The 17,258-nt window shown below is 38.2% G+C and overlaps 1 protein-coding gene across 1 annotated transcript in view; it reads left to right on the plus strand.

Annotated features, from left to right (window-relative positions):
- Positions 1-8,141: 8,141 nt before the first annotated feature.
- LOC121415187 (histone-lysine N-methyltransferase ASH1L-like) overlaps positions 8,142-17,258 on the plus strand; it is a 107,842-nt gene continuing 98,725 nt past the window's right edge. The window contains exon 1 of the mRNA XM_041608346.1: positions 8,142-8,551. The gene's annotated coding sequence lies outside the window, so the exon portion shown is untranslated. The remainder of the gene's footprint in view (positions 8,552-17,258) is intronic.

Below are 17,258 nucleotides of genomic sequence, written 5' to 3' on the forward strand. Positions count from 1 at the left end.
ATTTCATGTGTTTGGGGGAGTTGACACAGAGGCTTTTTACACTCCAATAGTAATTATTGTCAGAATGTCCAAATATGGCTTGATACTGCGGTACTTTGAGATTCACTCACAAGTGTTATAAGCTACTAAAATCCTTGCTTCTGATTGGCTATTTGCAATTTTGTCTGTGGAAATCAATGACTAGATGTTTCATGAAACACCTTGTAATATCGCCTACGGAGAGGTCACTTTTATTATCATTATAAGTGTTATAGGGTGTTCAAATTTGTTATTAGACCTTGCATAATTTTTTATTCAGGACTTTCTTGAAAGTATACTTTTATTTCTGCATTGGTTAGTCAAATTGAATGGTAGGCATGTATATTTTTGAAGAAATTCTGCTTGTTTTTAAATTCGTTTTAATTCATAATGACTTTTTCAATTTCACCTGAGATTCTGTATGTGTTTTGCAGTATAAAATGCATTTTTTTAAATAGAATCTTTACTAAGTAACAATAAATCATTAGATAAGAGAGAAGAAAGAATTAATGTGAGAAAGAACGGGGAGTGTGTGATAACGAAAGAGAAATTACATGTAGAGAAAAAGAGTCGAGCGATGAAAAACAACGGAGGAAGAAAAACATTTTCCAACGTTCTTGTTTGCATTAATCAATAAATGGGACACGGGCCAGCAATAAAGAGCTTCCCTCCGTAAACAGAATGCTTTCCTTTCCCGTTTCCCCTCACGCGAATCTCATCATAACCGACCGGGGATGCCAGGACCTTTCCGCCATATTTGAAGAAAAAGAAAGAAGAAAAAAAATCCAGTAGACAGTTATGAGAGGGACCTGGTGATCCCAGGCAACTTGATTGAATGTAGTCGACCTTTCATGTTGGGAAGTAGAACGAAAGAAGATTTAAAGGTAATGTTCAGTTTCAGAAAAAAAGAAAGCATGCATTGATTCCTTGTGCATGATATACTTTCTTATTAAATTAGGATGCTAAGTAACTCACTAGTGAATACAAATGGAATGGAGGATGATTTGCAGATTAAAAAAAAAACAGTCAAATGTAACTTAATTCTGATGTAAATAGTAGACTGAAGATTGTGCATTAGTTTTTGCAATTAACAGATTCAAAGCAATTAATTTATACATTTAAGGTTCAGTGTGTGATGGAAAATTAGACATTCAGGAATACATAGGACTAAATGATTAATTTGATGTTAAATATTTTAATTGAATATGAAAATTGAATTTAATAAGAAAATATTGACTGAATAATTCATGACTGGACATTTTGACACATTTTTATGCTTATGCGATGTCTTCTTTTCGTTGAAAGAATGCAAATGACAAATGTGACTGAAAATCTCAACTATTCTTTGGCATGGATTTTATACCTTTGTTTATTGGCAAAAACATGAAAATGTGGAGAAAGAGAAAGAGAAGGTGGTTTCAGACCGCCTCGAAGTTCATCAGTTCCAGGTATTTTCTGATTGGGAAATTTACCCCGATCAGACAATACCAGGTAATATTGTCAATGTGAAAGCAAATTACGCGTAATCTCCCTGAAAGAAAATACCCACTAAATAGTCGCAGGTTCCAAGGTCGCAGGTATTTTGGCAATGTGAAAGCAATTTATGGGAACTTTTAGCACAGCGTGTAGTTGGGCACGGGCACCTTGGGTGGCTGCTGAGCTAGTGATTTTGAATCTCGCGCCTCGCTTGCTTATCAGACCATACTTCGCATACTCGTAACTTCAGGAACTTATCCCTAAGGGTATGTTTGGAGGCGGTGTGAATGCAGGAATAATTAATGGGTATTTTTTAGCCTTAAAAAGTTCTTGTAATTTAACGGTGATTCCAATGATCGGGGCGGTTTGAAACCACCAAGAGAGAGAGAGAGGGGGGGGGGGGGGGGGTAGACAGCAGATGAACAATGGGGGGGGGGGTAATCATGTAACCAACGCTAGAATGGTATGGAGGTAGGCGACCCAGGAGACCTCTGCGTTCCATCCCATATAAGTCATTTTTCTAGGGCGCTTTCAGATCTTCGCACATTTTTCCCAGTTTGACTTGGACCAGTGCCCAATGAAAGAACTTAAAGGGATGTATCAACATTGCCATAAGTAGACAAATTTGCATCTGGTGGGATATTTAAGAAGTACTATATTCTGTTTAATCTCTTCAAAGTATGATAGTACATGAACATTTTAAAGGAAGTCATGCACTAAAACAAAAAGCATGAAAAGATGAAGGTTCACCATCCACTGGACCTGAGTGTGCCTAGTCTACTGGCACACACCCCTGGTTTTCATATCCGCTTTGTGCATAACGCAGAGTCTGAAGTATTGAGACTAGAGTACTGCGGCTGGCTCTACCAAGGCACAGACAGAGTCGTTGGCATTAAGACAATGTTCTCACTGCCTTCTTTAAACTGGTTTAGTGGAAACTATAACGCGTAGTGAGAACGGTCAAAGTGATCTTCCAAACCGGTTCAGAAAACCACCTCGCAATGTAGTTTTCAAGATCGCTTTGCCTCAGGTTTTAGTGTAAGTGATGAAACAACAGTTCTTAGGGAAGTGATCTACGTACATTTTGAGCGCGCTACTCAACACGACAAGTGTAGAATGCCTAAGCTGCGGTTCGATTTCGCGCGAAACGTGTCACCCCACTGAGAGCGTTGCCGTAGCAACAAGATTGCTTTACGTGAAGTGATTTTGAAAACCACTTTCGTGTGATCAAGTGGGAACACAAGCAAAGCGATCTTCCAAACTGGTTTCCTGAATCGGTTTCCAGTAAACTAGTTTTAGAAAGAGTAATGAGAACGGCCTCTTAGTCTTCACTGTAGACATTGTATGATTGGTTAAATATGAGTCTGTGCATTGAGACTAGAGTGTGCCTACCAAAACAATTGTTATGGATGTGGTATTATGTCATCAGAATCTATTATGGATATCATTATATTATATTAATGTCCACTTAATAGTCTGATGCCTTTGATGATAGCTGTCTGAAAAAATGGAATTACAGCTTAACAGTAGCTGGAATGGCAACTTTGAACTTTGTCTTGGCAGGCAGTAAAGAACTGTTGGCCAGGCTTTTTTTTATGGCATGCCAACTTGTTGATCTGCAAATTTATAAATTCTAATTTTACGATTCTTTTGTGAGGTGGGTCTTTTGCCCTTAAAATTATTGTCAGTTGTTACCATAATCTTGGGGGTCTATTCAGATCTGAAATAATTAACATAAACCGACACTCAGAAATAATGAAATCTAGACTGAAACAAGTGACACCAATATGCACATGTAAACACATGTAATTGTTGGTAGGAAAAAGACTCCTGTACCTAACAGAATGCCTTTGCTTTTTTGCTGATTTTTCTACAGTTACTCTTAAAAAAAAAATCAGAATTGTTTGCCTTCATAATTTTGTTATATGATGTCTTTTTTGCAAAAACTTTGATGGGCATATGTTTGGATTTTGTTCCAATTGATTTTATTGCTGATCCCTCTGGAACTTAAGTTTAATCTATCAACATAAGATGAAACTCTGAAAGTGTAACATTGCATTTAAATCACTTTTCCATTCTTTGAGCATGATTACTCTCTATGATAATGAAAAAAAAAACTCAACAGTTTGCAACTTTGCATTATATTGTATTTCTACGAAATTCATATTTTGGGTAAATGCCAACATTTTTTGGGGAAAAAGACTCCAACCTGGTACTTTTCAGGCCAATAGCTGTCTATTTTTAGGAAGAAACTATTGTACAAATTGTATGAAATTGATGAATTCTCTCTTCCATTTCATATCCCTCCACAAATATTTGTAGCGTACCCAGTTGGCATTATTAAAGCAAACAAAGGAACAGTGCTGCAGCTTTTGGTTTGTATTGTTATTGAATCAAATCGAAATGAATTATATTGTCTACTAGTTTGATTAAAATATTATTGTAGAAGCATGCATAGATGGCCGTCTGGTATGGCGCTATAACACGTGGGCTAGAATTTATATCATTACTCTACCAAATTAAGAGTTATGCAAGAAGTTGAGGGTCAAGGGTGGGTTACTTTTTGCGACAAAAATTTGAAGTTACATTCACCAATTACTTGTAAAAAAGATCGTTCTTATGGGGCCAACTGTGAAGGCATATATTACAAAAGCCTGAAATAACTTTCTGCAGCTGTCGTTTGAGTTGGCTTCCGTGCAAGCATATACATTAACGAGTTGTAGATTTATTCAGGAGAAGGCGATAGGCTTGCTCCGGAAGTCATTTTTTGCATGTCATATAGAGAGTATTCTGAATAGGTTCCAGGAGATTTGCTCTGGCGAAAATTGCTACACGGTAAATTCCACACACTAATGGAATGACCAACTTCAACCTTAACACTATACCCTATCCTAAACCTAGCCCTTAAAGGTCAAGTCCACCTCAGAAAAATGTTGATTTGAATCAACAGAGAAAAATCAGACAAGCACAATACTGAAAATTTCATCAAAATCGGATGTAAAATAATAAAGTTATGCCATTTCAAAGTTTCGCTTATTTCCAACAAAATAGTTATATGAACGAGCCAGTTACATCCAAATGAGAGAGTCGATGATGTCACTCACTCACTATTTCTTTTGTTTTTTATTGTTTGAATTATACAATATTTCAATTTTTACGAATTTGACAATTAGGACCTCCTTGCCTGAAGCACAAAATGTTAAAATAATGTAATTCCACGTGTTCAGGGAGGAATGAAACTTCATTTTACTTGACAATGACGAGAAAATAAAAATATTTCGTATTTCATATAATAAAATACAAAAGAAATAGTGAGTGAGTGATGTCATCAACTCTCTCATTTGGATGTAACTGGCTCGTTCATATAACTATTTTGTTGAAAATAAGCGAAACTTTAAAATGCCATAACTTTCTTATTTTACATCCGATTTTGATGAAATTTTCAGTGTTGTGCTTGTTGAATTTTTCTCTTTTTATTAAAATCAATTTTTTGTTGGGGTGGACTTGTCCTTTAACCTAACATAAAACCCTATTGCAACCATAACCCTACATCTTAGACGAAATTAAGCGTGAATTGTTGCAGGAGCAAATGTTGTGTCATCTCTGAATCATCCAGTATATTTTTGTCTCGCCTGCATAGCAGAGCGAGACCGTAGACGCCGCTTTTCCGACGGTGACAGCAGCGGCGTCGTCGTCAACATTGAAATCTTAACCAAGGTTACGTTTTTGAAATGCCATCATAACTTAGAAAGTTTATGGACCTAATTCATGAAACTTAGACGTAAGGGATGAACTTAGACATAAAGGAAATCAAGTATTACTGAACATCTTGCCTGAGTTTCAGGTCACATGACTAAGGTCAAAGGTTATTTATTTAGGGTCAATGAACTTAGAGCATGTTGGGGGTATTTGTGGAATTGTCATCATAAAGCTGGAAATTTATGGATATAGTTCATGAAACTTAAACTTAAGAGCAATGAAGTATCCCTGAAAATCCCATGCAAGTTTTAGCTCACATGACCAAAGTCAAAGGTAAGTTAGGGTCAATGAACTTTGGTACTGTTAGGGGTATTTGTGGAATTGTCATAATCTTATGGATCTAGTTCATGAAACATAGACATAAGGGTAATCAAGTATGAATGATTGTTTTGCACACATCACATGATCACGGTCAAAGGCCATTTTGGGTCAATGGACATAGTAGTTTATTGATTGTTTTCTATTCAATAGCTGTTTATTAAGTCAGCACTGCTGCTATATCAAATTGCGTAATGCAGGCGAGACTGCCAGAGGCGTTCCACTTTTTACAATTATAAGTAATATTTCAAGATAATAACTTTGCATTGTGAATGGGACCTTGAACACCAACAAGAAACATTCATTGGTAGCTTCAGTGACATGGTCACCTAATAGTGCTGAAAGTAGGTCTGGATCTTGTGTCTGTCATCAAGTACTATAATAAACATTTGTATTCCTTGGCTTGTTTTATATGTTTTAGCCTATGGGGGGGACATATCTATAGGCTTTATATAGTTTTATGATCCCAGTTTCATCTTCACCTCAGTTCCTTTCCGTTATTGTCCTGCATAGATCTAGAGCCATTACCTCACACCCTTGATCCAATCTCGTAAAGTATGATGTATGCCAGGGCGAGTGAGCATTAACCCAAGTCGGCTCTTAAAACTTGATATCCTGACGAGTAGCAATGTCTCACTTTATCTGTAAGCCAATATTTTTTGTTGCAAGCTCTCCCGCCTCCGCCTCCTCCTCCTCCACCCAGCTGCCTGACCTCTCAGCGCCGAAATTCCAGCGATCAACAACACCGGCATGCCCAGGTCACCAGTGTGAGAGTTTGTTCTACTGGTTGAGTAAATAATATGTCTGTGCATTTTGTGTTGAGCGGTTTGATATCACCTTGCATTTCATGTCGAGGTCTACGCCATCAGACCCTGCGTCACAGTCGCATTCAATTATGCATTTATCCTTGCCTCATTCACACAGGATGATAAGTTGCATGAAAAGTCGTTTGCAAAAACGTTGCGGTTTATAAGGATGGCATGGAGTACCTTTGAACAAGTTCAAACCAGGGGGGTGTTTTGCAAATAGTTAAGTATGACTTATACCCCTTTCATAAACCCAATTATGCGGATATTATCCGCATAATTCGGTCGTATAATTGGAGCAGGACCAGAGTTATCCGCATTATTTCGATGCTGGAATTATCCCCATAAAAGCAGTATCGGGACCAGATTTTGACTTTATGAACGCATTTCCAAAGTAATGTGAATAATTGCCATGGTGCGGTAAAAAAGGTCACCCTTTTCCAACACGACCCCATCGGAGGGGGCGTGAGAAGTTGCCATGACAATTATCTGCCTTTTTCAGGTCGCGCACTCGTAAAAAATAGTGTGGATTATTTTTGGAGTTTGTGCATGCAATTTTTATTCAATTTTCCGCATTATTCTTAGGCACATAATTGGAGGATGGGTTTGTGAAAGGGGTATTAGAGTCTCATTTAATTGTCTAATTTGCATGCCATTTAAAAGGCATCACTGCATCGGTCAAATCATGCTAAGAAGATGCGCGCTACTGCGAATAATGTTATTAATCAACAAGAATGCATGTTACATATCATGTGCGCGTCAGCACCAAGCTTAAGTCACACTGAAATCTTTGTGAAACACCCCCCCCCCCAGTTCTGGATCAGCCAAGGTTTGATATCACCACCAGGAATCTTGCTTAGTGTCCATTGACAAGACAATGGAGGGGGCAGGGGGGGGGGGATCAGGAAAGTTCATAAGGTACTATTAAATGGAAATGTGAATAGTGGATGATTTGATAAAGAAATATATCTGTTTGTTTGTGTTGTGCATTTTCTATTGTAGGCCCTATAGGTTGCATGACTTAGAATGGCATATTTTAATTATTTTGGTACAGGAACATCCCCCTGTTGGCCTATATAAACTACCCCTAAATATTGAATTGTTCATGGAACTTTATAAAATAATGATATGGATGCTAATTAAATGATTGACTGAATCTGTCATCTGACCAGGCATTATTTTTAATAGCAACAGGCAAATTTGCTAATGACTGGTACTATTGACTGGTCATGGCTTTAAAGGTGAGGATGTTTGATTGAATAACAAGGATCCACATATCATACCTTTACTTTTACCTTGTACTTTACATGTGGAATAGTTCAAATGGGTAACTGTTCCAAAGGTATCCCTTGCATGTATAATTCTTACTATTGCCCTGGATGATGTGCATTATTTTTATACTAGTAAATTGTAAGGCCAAGGGAACTATATATCAGACCTTACATTTCATTCAAAGTAGGGGGAGGGGTTGGTTTTTAACTCTTTAGAGCTTTGGTCAATTTACCAGTGCAGTGAAAAAACGGCTGAATTTCACATGAGAACGTTTCATTCGAGAAACCATATCATGTCTGCCCGGTTAGACTAGCTTTTGTCATGTCATTATGTAGTACAAGTATGTAGATAGTATCCCATTGCTTGGTGTGTGTTAATGTTTGTCAAGTGCAGTGTGTGCAGGAGCACTCCGAGCTATGATATGAATGTGTGTGTGGGTGGGTGTGTGTGTGCCAACCAGTCCCTATGATGCTCAACCAACAGGCAGGAAAGCACGCTCTTTACACTCACCTCATACACTTACACACACACACAAATGTTCGCTGCTCCATTTGTGCATGATTAGTTACAGTACACTTTGCCCAACCAATTCCCCCAGCTGGTGGTGAGAGGGGGAGAGAGAGAGAGAGAGAGAGAGTAGAAGAGGAAGCGCGACAACTCTTGCCAACCCATACATCCACCCGCGACGGGACGGTGGACGCTGGTGAATTATCGGGTATATTTGCGTCAGGACGTCTTGTCGTCATCAATTCTGTTCGTGCGCTTCTCAGGTTTGCTTGTGCTCCGGCAGCGCTTGATATTTGGATTAGCGTGGAAACATACATTAACTGGAGTATCTAATTCATACATGGACTTCCTTTCAATTCTTGGATTGTGTATCACGTGCTAGTCTTTGTCGAAAGGTAAATACAAATATTTTTTCTTTAACATGCATCAATAAGCAATCAGATCATCTGACACCCCCCCCCTCTCTCTGTTTAAATTTTTGAGTCAAATGTTTTTCAAATCAACATTGCTGTTTGTTCACAAGTTTGGAAACAAGGACAGTTAAAAGTCGATACGCAGCATGGCATCGCGATGCCACGAGGGACATGTCACATGCTGAGGGCTAAGTCTATTATGACACCCCCCCCCGTTGTACTTTAAAGGATGATAATCAGTATTTCAATACATTTACAAGTACGATTGAACAATTCTCAGTGTTTACCTTTGATCAATGCACGCCGTATAGTTAGTTAATAAATATCCAGACTCGTTTGTAAAGTACGGTATGTGTGACTTTGAGCTTCACATTTCCCATGTGTTGTCGTACGTTGCAATCGTCTGTATGTCATGGTGGTGGGAAGATTTTTTCTCTCCAATTGGACTTTGATTCTTTCAATAGAATTCAAAACGATACCACCCCCTCTAGGTTAAGTGATATGATGGCTCTTCGGTGTGGGAATATTTATTCTTTTGCTTTCTTTAAGATCCAAATTGTTACCTAAACCTTGTTGACCCTTCAAAAGTTGCTGGATCGGACCTTTAGTGAAATTATGTGTCTGGGCCGGGCCCTGTTTAGGGTAAAAATAACCACCAAATTTTGCATGATTTACTAAGAATCTAGAACAAATAATAGTTAACCAATGTACATATAAACTAAACTATATAGTGGGGGTGTCGTGGTCGAGTGGTTACGACTCTCGTCTCTCAACCAGAGGGACGTGGGTTCGAATCCCAACCATGGCATGTCTTCCTTCAGCAAGAAATTTATCCACATTGTGCTTCACTCAACCCAGGTGAGGTGAATGGGTACCCAGCCGGATTAATTCCTTGAAATGCACTGAGTGCCGAAAGGCTGCTTGAACTAAAGCTGGGGTAGTAATAATAATTAATAATACGCCTCAGAATAGATTATTTTTAGATAGATGGCACAATATGAATGCCTATTATCATTATTATTATTACTATTATAATTATTATGATAAGTTTTTTTATATAAAGATTGTAAACCTACTGTCCATTAAGAATCTTTTTCACTGATTTGCAACTTTGTTATGTAAGTTGATAATCAACAATTTTTTTATGAGAGTGTATAAATGACAAAATTGCTTTCACAGTTAGATGTGTCATGGCTTGCGATCAATTAGTTGTAATATCACTCCTATAATCTCATTTGCTGCAAATAGTCACAAAACCAATTGTGAAAGCTCCTTTAGTTACAAATATTTATTTGAGAGGCAGCACTACTGTCTATTTTTGGAATAAGGTTAATTGAGATGATAGCCTTTATGTCCTGTTTAAAGGTCAAGTCCACCTCAGAAAAATGTTGATTTGAATCAATAGAGAAAAATCAGACAAGCACAATGCTGAAAATTTCATCAAAATCGGATGTAAAATAAGAAAGTTATGACATTTCAAAGTTCCGCTTATTTTTAACAAAATAGTTATATGAACGAGCCAGTTACATCCAAATGAGAGAGTTGATGACATCACTCACTCACTATTTCTTTTGTATTTTATTACATGAAATATGAAATATTTTTATTTTCTCGTCATTGTCATGTGAAATGAAGTTTCATTCCTCCCTGAACACGTGGAATTCCATTATTTTAACATTTTGTGCTTCAGGCAAGGAGGTCCTAATCGTCAAATTTGTTAAAATGGAAATATTGTATAATTCAAACAATAAAAAAAACAAAAGAAATAGTGAGTGAGTGACATCATCGACTCTCTCATTTGGATGTAACTGGCTCGTTCATATAACTATTTTGTTGAAAATAAGCGAAACTTTAAAATGCCATAACTTTCTTATTTTACATCCGATTTTGATGAAATTTTCAGTGTTATGCTTGTTAAATTTTTCTCTTTTTATTCAAATCAAGTTTTTGTTGGGGTGGACTTGTCCTTTAAGAATGATTAGTACAGGTATCTTGTTTGCCAGTTATAGGAATTATCAACAACGTTGATGTCCGTGATAAGCCTAGTGGACCTGAGGAGTGTTGTCTGGAGCGTCTTGTCGGTGGTTTTGTTTGACATATGTGCTCTTAGCCAATCAGATGCCAGGATTTCAGTAGCTTATAACGGATAGTTGGTGAAAATCACCAACAAGCTGTTTCGTGAAATCTGCCCTGTTTTGTTTGTTCATGGCTTCTCAAAAGATATGCGTTGAGTTAGCAGTTAATCAGTGATTCGTTTATTATAACGGTAGTAGGCCTATGTTTTGCTGAATATGCTCTTTGTTTGAACATTGCTTAAATAATGGCCTCAGGATATTCTATAAAATGAACGAAAAAAATTGTGCTTTTGATCATTGACTTTTTTCACTTTTTAATATATAGGACTTCATTCATATTATTTTCCTGATCATATTTTTTAGAGTGACTTGTATCTTGATTCTATCCTGAGTGATATTGACACACTCTTTTGTGTATGTTTTGAATATATTTACTTTCAACTTTTCAGATGTCTCACCACAAGAGTACATCGTAAAAAGGTGTGATGTATAGGCCTAGTATACATACAGGATCATGGACTGGTCCATTACAAGTCATTTAGCTTTGTTGATGTTGTGGTCAAGCCACCAATATAGTCTTGAATTCAGACATGTGTCTAGATGTTTCATGGCCATTTTGAAGGTCGATAGTGTGACTCAGTCACCAGACTTCCAAGTAGCCCAGCCTATTTCTCCAATTCCTATTGGACATCGCTATTTCTGGGGATGACATCATCGAACCACTTTCTTGCAAAGTTACAGATAATTTTACACTCCACAAGTGTGAGCGGAGAGTTGGGGTGATGGGGTGCTGTTTGAAAGGGGTTTGGGATTGTAGACTAGCTGATGAAGTGTATCACTATAAAGGATCTGTGAGAGGGTTATCTTATCAGTTTATCCCTGGGGCAGTCTAGTTTTTATCCCCTCACAGCTTGATGGTATCTTCAATGTTTACAAGAATTCCCCCCAGTCAAGGTAGATTTGCACTGACCTTAATTACCTGACCTTGTTCAGGGTCAGTTGAGGACACTGGAGATCCTGGTTGCTGGTAGGTTTGGGGAAATGGTGAGGGGGCGCATGAGTGGGTGATTTACAGGAAAGGGATGGGAAGCTGTTGGGTAGTCTTGGAAACTGTACCTCTTTCTGGCAACTGTGGATGTGGAATTCCGAAGTTTAAAATGCATGGGCCCCTCCCACTATTTCTTCATCCATTTCCCCTTTCTTTTTGTTTCTTCTTGATTATTCATTTTCCAGAAATAATTCCTTCCATATCAAAGTTCTGTTGTAGGCCCACAACTTAACTAGGCCTATTTCATTTTCACTTTCTTTCCAGTTTCTTTTTCAGTCTCCCTGTTTCCTTTTATTCAGTTGATGTTTCTTTTCTCATCACTATTTATTCATTCATACCTATCACCTTTGTCCTCAATTTAATTTTTTTCCCATGAAATCATCCCTTTTACTGTTTTGCTATCATTTCCAGCTTTTACTTCAATATCCCAATTTCTTTCTCTTTGTTGATAATCCTTTTCTCATTGTTTTTTCTCTCTCTCCCTCTCCTCTGAAAATTCAAGTGCTAAATATTAACACCTGGGTCTCCACTTAACCAATTGATGATAATTATTAACAGTCAATGGTTAATTTATTGTTGTAAATAAATTCATGTATTGTTTTGTATAGATCTTGATGTAGGCCTTGGTATGTACTCAATCTAGTCTGAACTAGAATACTGAACAAACACAAACAGCGAAAGTTATGTATCATTTCCTTGTTACAAGTTTAATAACTTCCCTCTTGCTTTACCCATTGTTTTCCAATGCGTTTCTTTTTTGACAGATCATTCCTTGTCAATGCCAAAGGCTACTCCTTCATTTCCTCATTTTGACAGTGTAATCTGCTTGCCATAAAAGTTTACACAGCGATTTAGATGATGTTGATGGATTTTTGGGCAGGATTGGCTGGTATTTCTAGGAAGTCATTTTGTAGACCCAGGGTCATTTGAGGACACTTGGGTTGTGTACTGTCAAAAGGTCATGAGTAACTTCAGTCTTTGCTCAAGGATAGCTCTCAAGGTAGTCTTGAACATCAGACCCGCTTTACAGTGTGGCAATTCCATGAAATATGTACGTCCACCCCTATATGTGGGACCTTCATGACATTTTCTGTCTCTGATTTTTTTGTTCTTATGACAGTCTGTGATGCTCTCAAATGACTATGAATTGGTCAGTTTGTGAAGTGAAGTTCAACTTAAGAAAAATGGGGGTCGGACGTACAAAAAGGTTGATTATTTTATGGAATTGCCCAGTGATATCCCCATTCGAGGAGCGACTATATATTCAAAATTTAAGATCGGCATTCTTCCTGTCGTAGAATCAACGTAGTGGTGAATTCAGCCATGATTACTTTTGAATAGGGAAAAATTTCATGGGGGCTGGGGGCCATTTGGCCCCCAAAATGCTGAAAAGAGCACTAGAAAATAAAAAAGAGGAGCTTCGGAATTCCCCATTCATCGCAGTGTTCTTGCTTATCCAATGTTGCAGATTTAGGCAGTAAGTTGTGAAATGTAGTCACCTTAATTTTTTTAACCTCATTTTGAATGTACATGTAGAATGTTCTAAGTGATTTTGATAGTATTTTTAAAAACAAATCAATTCAGCAATACAATTGCAGTTGTGGATGCAAGAAGCAGACCGTCAATCAATTGAAATTTGCGATTGATCCTGCGACTCAAAATTGACTTGAGATCGATTGCAAGTATCTCCTTGTATTTGACTGAGAAGGAGAGGACATGAAAATGAATTAGTAGGATTACATGTACATCCCTACCATAAATACATGCGTTGTATTTGAACCTACATAATAATCAACCTTAATGTAATGTAGAGGCCTATTCGTGATTTCCTGGTGTGATGTGAAGTGATAGCTGTCGGTGCATGAATCAGTTGTTGACATGCCAGACGTGTCACCGTAGACGGTGGAACGGTTAGGAAAGAGGGGGTAGAGTTGTATACTTGCTGATTCGTTAAACGTATCCTGTGAACATGGTAGTACATGCCGAGTGTCCATGCATGCGTGTGCACGGTGGATGCCATTTGGCAAGCCTGCGGCGCTTAGCGACAACCGATCGCTTGTTTGCGAAGGGGTAAGCTCCCTCGGACCAGCAGCCATGTTGAGAGATCAATGAAGATGGCATTTTAAAAACAAACAAGAGGGAGAAAGAATGAAAGACATAGATACGGACAGACAGAATGGGATAGAGGGGAAGAGAAAGAGGGAGAATAGAAGACATACAGAGAGAGAGACTGTTAGAGAGAGAAGGGAGAAACAATAATAAACAGAGAGAGAGTGTGTGTTAGAGAGAGGGAGGAAGAGAAAGAGGGAGAGTGAAAGACATACAGAGAGCAAGAGAGAGAAGGAGAAAGGAGAAAGATATATAAACAGAGAGAGAGAGACAGACAGACTCTGTAAAGGAATGTTTTAAGAAAGAACAAGAAGATTCATTGGAGATTGATAGGATAGTGCCATAAACCCTCAAAGACGACAAGTGAACAACGAGAAGAGATTTTGAATAATTTGCGAGTTACAGTCAACTGTCATGGAGACATCATGATAGGATATGAAATTAAAACATTAAACTGAAAAAAAAATATAATTAAGGAAAATGAGAGGGGAAAAGAAAGAGAGAACGAAAGAGAGGGTGGGAGACAGAGGAGGATATGGCATATATCGACTTGACTGCAGGAAAATAAAAGATTCAGAAGAAATTGAACCGAAATCTGTTTATCCAAGTTGCAGTAAATGAACCGTTAATCATAGATTGTGATTGAATGTCACATATCAGGAAGATGAAGGCATGTAACCATTCATGCAACTCTGAATCCTCAGGGGGTTCCATCCGTCTTATCCTTAACCCCTTCCCCCTCCTAATTGTTGGATAATGAATTAATTGAATGATTTAAGCCAATGGAGAAGGATTACGATCTGCTTAACCCCTACCTATCGCAAGGTATCAGGAATCGCCGCAGGGGAGGTGTAATATCTGCTCCCGTCGTCGTCTTCGTGGAGTGTGGGTTATAAACATGGCTGGGTACGAGGACAGATAGATAATTGATGGCCTGCGCTCATACAAGCGGCACAGTTCAATTATAGGCTCTGTCTCCTTGGGCTACCGTTCACACCTACGATTTAACAATGTTTGGATGGCATGAACCTGACTTTGAGCAACTTTGGTGTGATTGAAAATTGAGATAATTCTTTGTCAAAGTTAAGGGAACCGTGGGATCTGTTTTCACCACTAATTATAGCATTGTTTTGATGAATTGGACCTTAGGGTATTGTGGTGTAATTGAAAATTAAGGATACCTTTTTAAAATGACTTTGACATTGAATGAATTTCAATTATTTAGGTTAATTTATTTTTTGAACGCTATGTCATGTTGTCAGAGAGGCTTATTCCTATTCTGCCTCGATCATGTGTTGAAGAAATAATATTTATAAGAGTATTTGATGGAATGAGTCATTTGATAACTGTGCATAATAGATTTCTCTATCTATTGTCATATTTCAGAGAAATGGATGGGGTAGCATATCATGAAAGCTAAAACGTAGTTAAGTTGGGAGTGTGAACATTAGCAATTAGTGCATTTTTGGAGGGTACAGTCTTATGGGTCATGCTGTCCATGAATCATCCCTCTTACCCTAGCCTTTGGCTGATTACGAGCAACTGACACCCTTGTGGAATGGCTAGGAAATGATAAAAGAAATCTCCATCATTTTTTTTTCCAAAGCCACTTGCCTCGGGATGTAGTCTACAAAAGAAGTCAACTTATCGGGAGAAAAAAAGACTTGTTTGGTGATATTTTGGTGATTGGTGGGGATTTTTTTACCTGATTGCTATAAAGATGCTTGTAAGCAAGCAACCAGAGGACTGACGGCTTAAGGTCCTCTCCGAAGGTTTGTTTGTATGGTTAAATATAAATGTGAGGGTTAAGAAAATTGGAGGGGGGGGGGGGAGATATTGAAATACTTTGTCAGCTGCATATGCATTTATTGATTGCTAGCTAGATCCTGAATTTCGAAGACAGGTGATTTTGTTTGAGCAAAATTGGTTCAGAGATGAATGAAATATCCAAGATGTGATAAATATTGAGTCTCCTGCATATACCATTTGGAGATTTTCATTATGTACAATTATGTGGAGCATTGTGGCCCTGTGGATTAGTCTCTGGACTTAAGTTATAACAAGGTGATGGGTTCGAATCCCAGCCATGGCGTATTTTCCTTCAGTAAGAAATTGATTCACGTTGTGCGGCACTCGACTGAGGTGAGTTAAATGGGTACCTGGCAGGAATTGATTCCTTGAAATGCTTGTGCTCTGTAAGGCCTCAAAGATAAAGCAGGGGTAGTATCCAAGTCATTTGGAAATGCTAAGAGTTGTAATATTATGATGTGATATGATCTATGTACAAGAAATGTTTAATATTATTATTATTATTTTAGACAAAAATCAGGATTCTTACTGTAAACCCTCAATCCAGTGTACACAAATCAAAGTGTACATGTAGGCCTAAATATGAAATGTAACATTTTACCGTGTAAATTTGACAAAATATCTTTACATTTGGGAAAGGCCTATTTCTCTTGGATAATGTGAAAGTTTGTATCAAGACAGTGTACAATTCTGGTTCCCGTTTCAGAAAGACTTGTTATAATAAAAAAATCATCAGTTTCTCTTACAAAGTTACTATCAGCCAATCATATCAAAGGATTTCAGTAGCTTTTAACAGTTATAACAATATCTAAAAAAGAAACAGGACCCTGGCTACAATACACATTCATTTGTACTTAGAGATATGTTGTACTTAATATTCATTCGTTGTAATTCTGCTTTAAAAGAGTTTTGCCAACTCAACGTGTCTGAATCTGGAGACTACTGCCGATGGCTACGCAAAAGGAAAATTTGTTCACTTTGATGGCCCTCTCTTGATCCATTCTTCAGCCCCAGTTGCTCTTTCCTGAGGATATTGGTAAATGACCGTTTTCCTGACTGGAGCCCCTGACAGCTCAGGATACAGAAAGGTACTTATGTGAATGGATAGCTTAGTTGCCATGGAAACAGGTAGCTTTATGAGGATTTCATCCAGTCATAGCAAAATGTTGATTCTTGGTAGGGAAAGGGCAAATCCGTCCTCCATTTTGTCCATTAGTAGATTTTGTTTCTAGATGAATGCGAAGTGATTAACCACAGGGGTGTCGGGCAAAGCTTCATCAAGTAATCCTCGAATTGCGATTGCTGCGTGCAACTAAATGGGAAGGACGTTCCCATCCCCCTTCCTCCTCTTGTAGTAACAATCCCTCTCCAGATCACGCTAAGATCACTAATCCAAGGGATGGCCTGAAGATGGTCTGGGAAATGAAGAGGTCATCGCTAACAAAAGGGAATCTCTGCGGTATCAGATGTCAGCTAGTCATTTGGTTTTATTACTTATCCACCGTAACCCCCTTGTGGACGTGGCACTTAGCGCTGATGGGTACAGATCATTCCGCGGCCTTGCTCGGTGGCTGAGTCCATTGACAAGGAGGACAGGGGCATTACCCCAGATGCGTTTCGAGTGGTGGACCAGTTCACACCGATGGGA

Source organism: Lytechinus variegatus, chromosome 5 (genome assembly GCF_018143015.1).
Source record: "Lytechinus variegatus isolate NC3 chromosome 5, Lvar_3.0, whole genome shotgun sequence".
NCBI classification, from domain to species: domain Eukaryota; kingdom Metazoa; phylum Echinodermata; class Echinoidea; order Temnopleuroida; family Toxopneustidae; genus Lytechinus; species Lytechinus variegatus.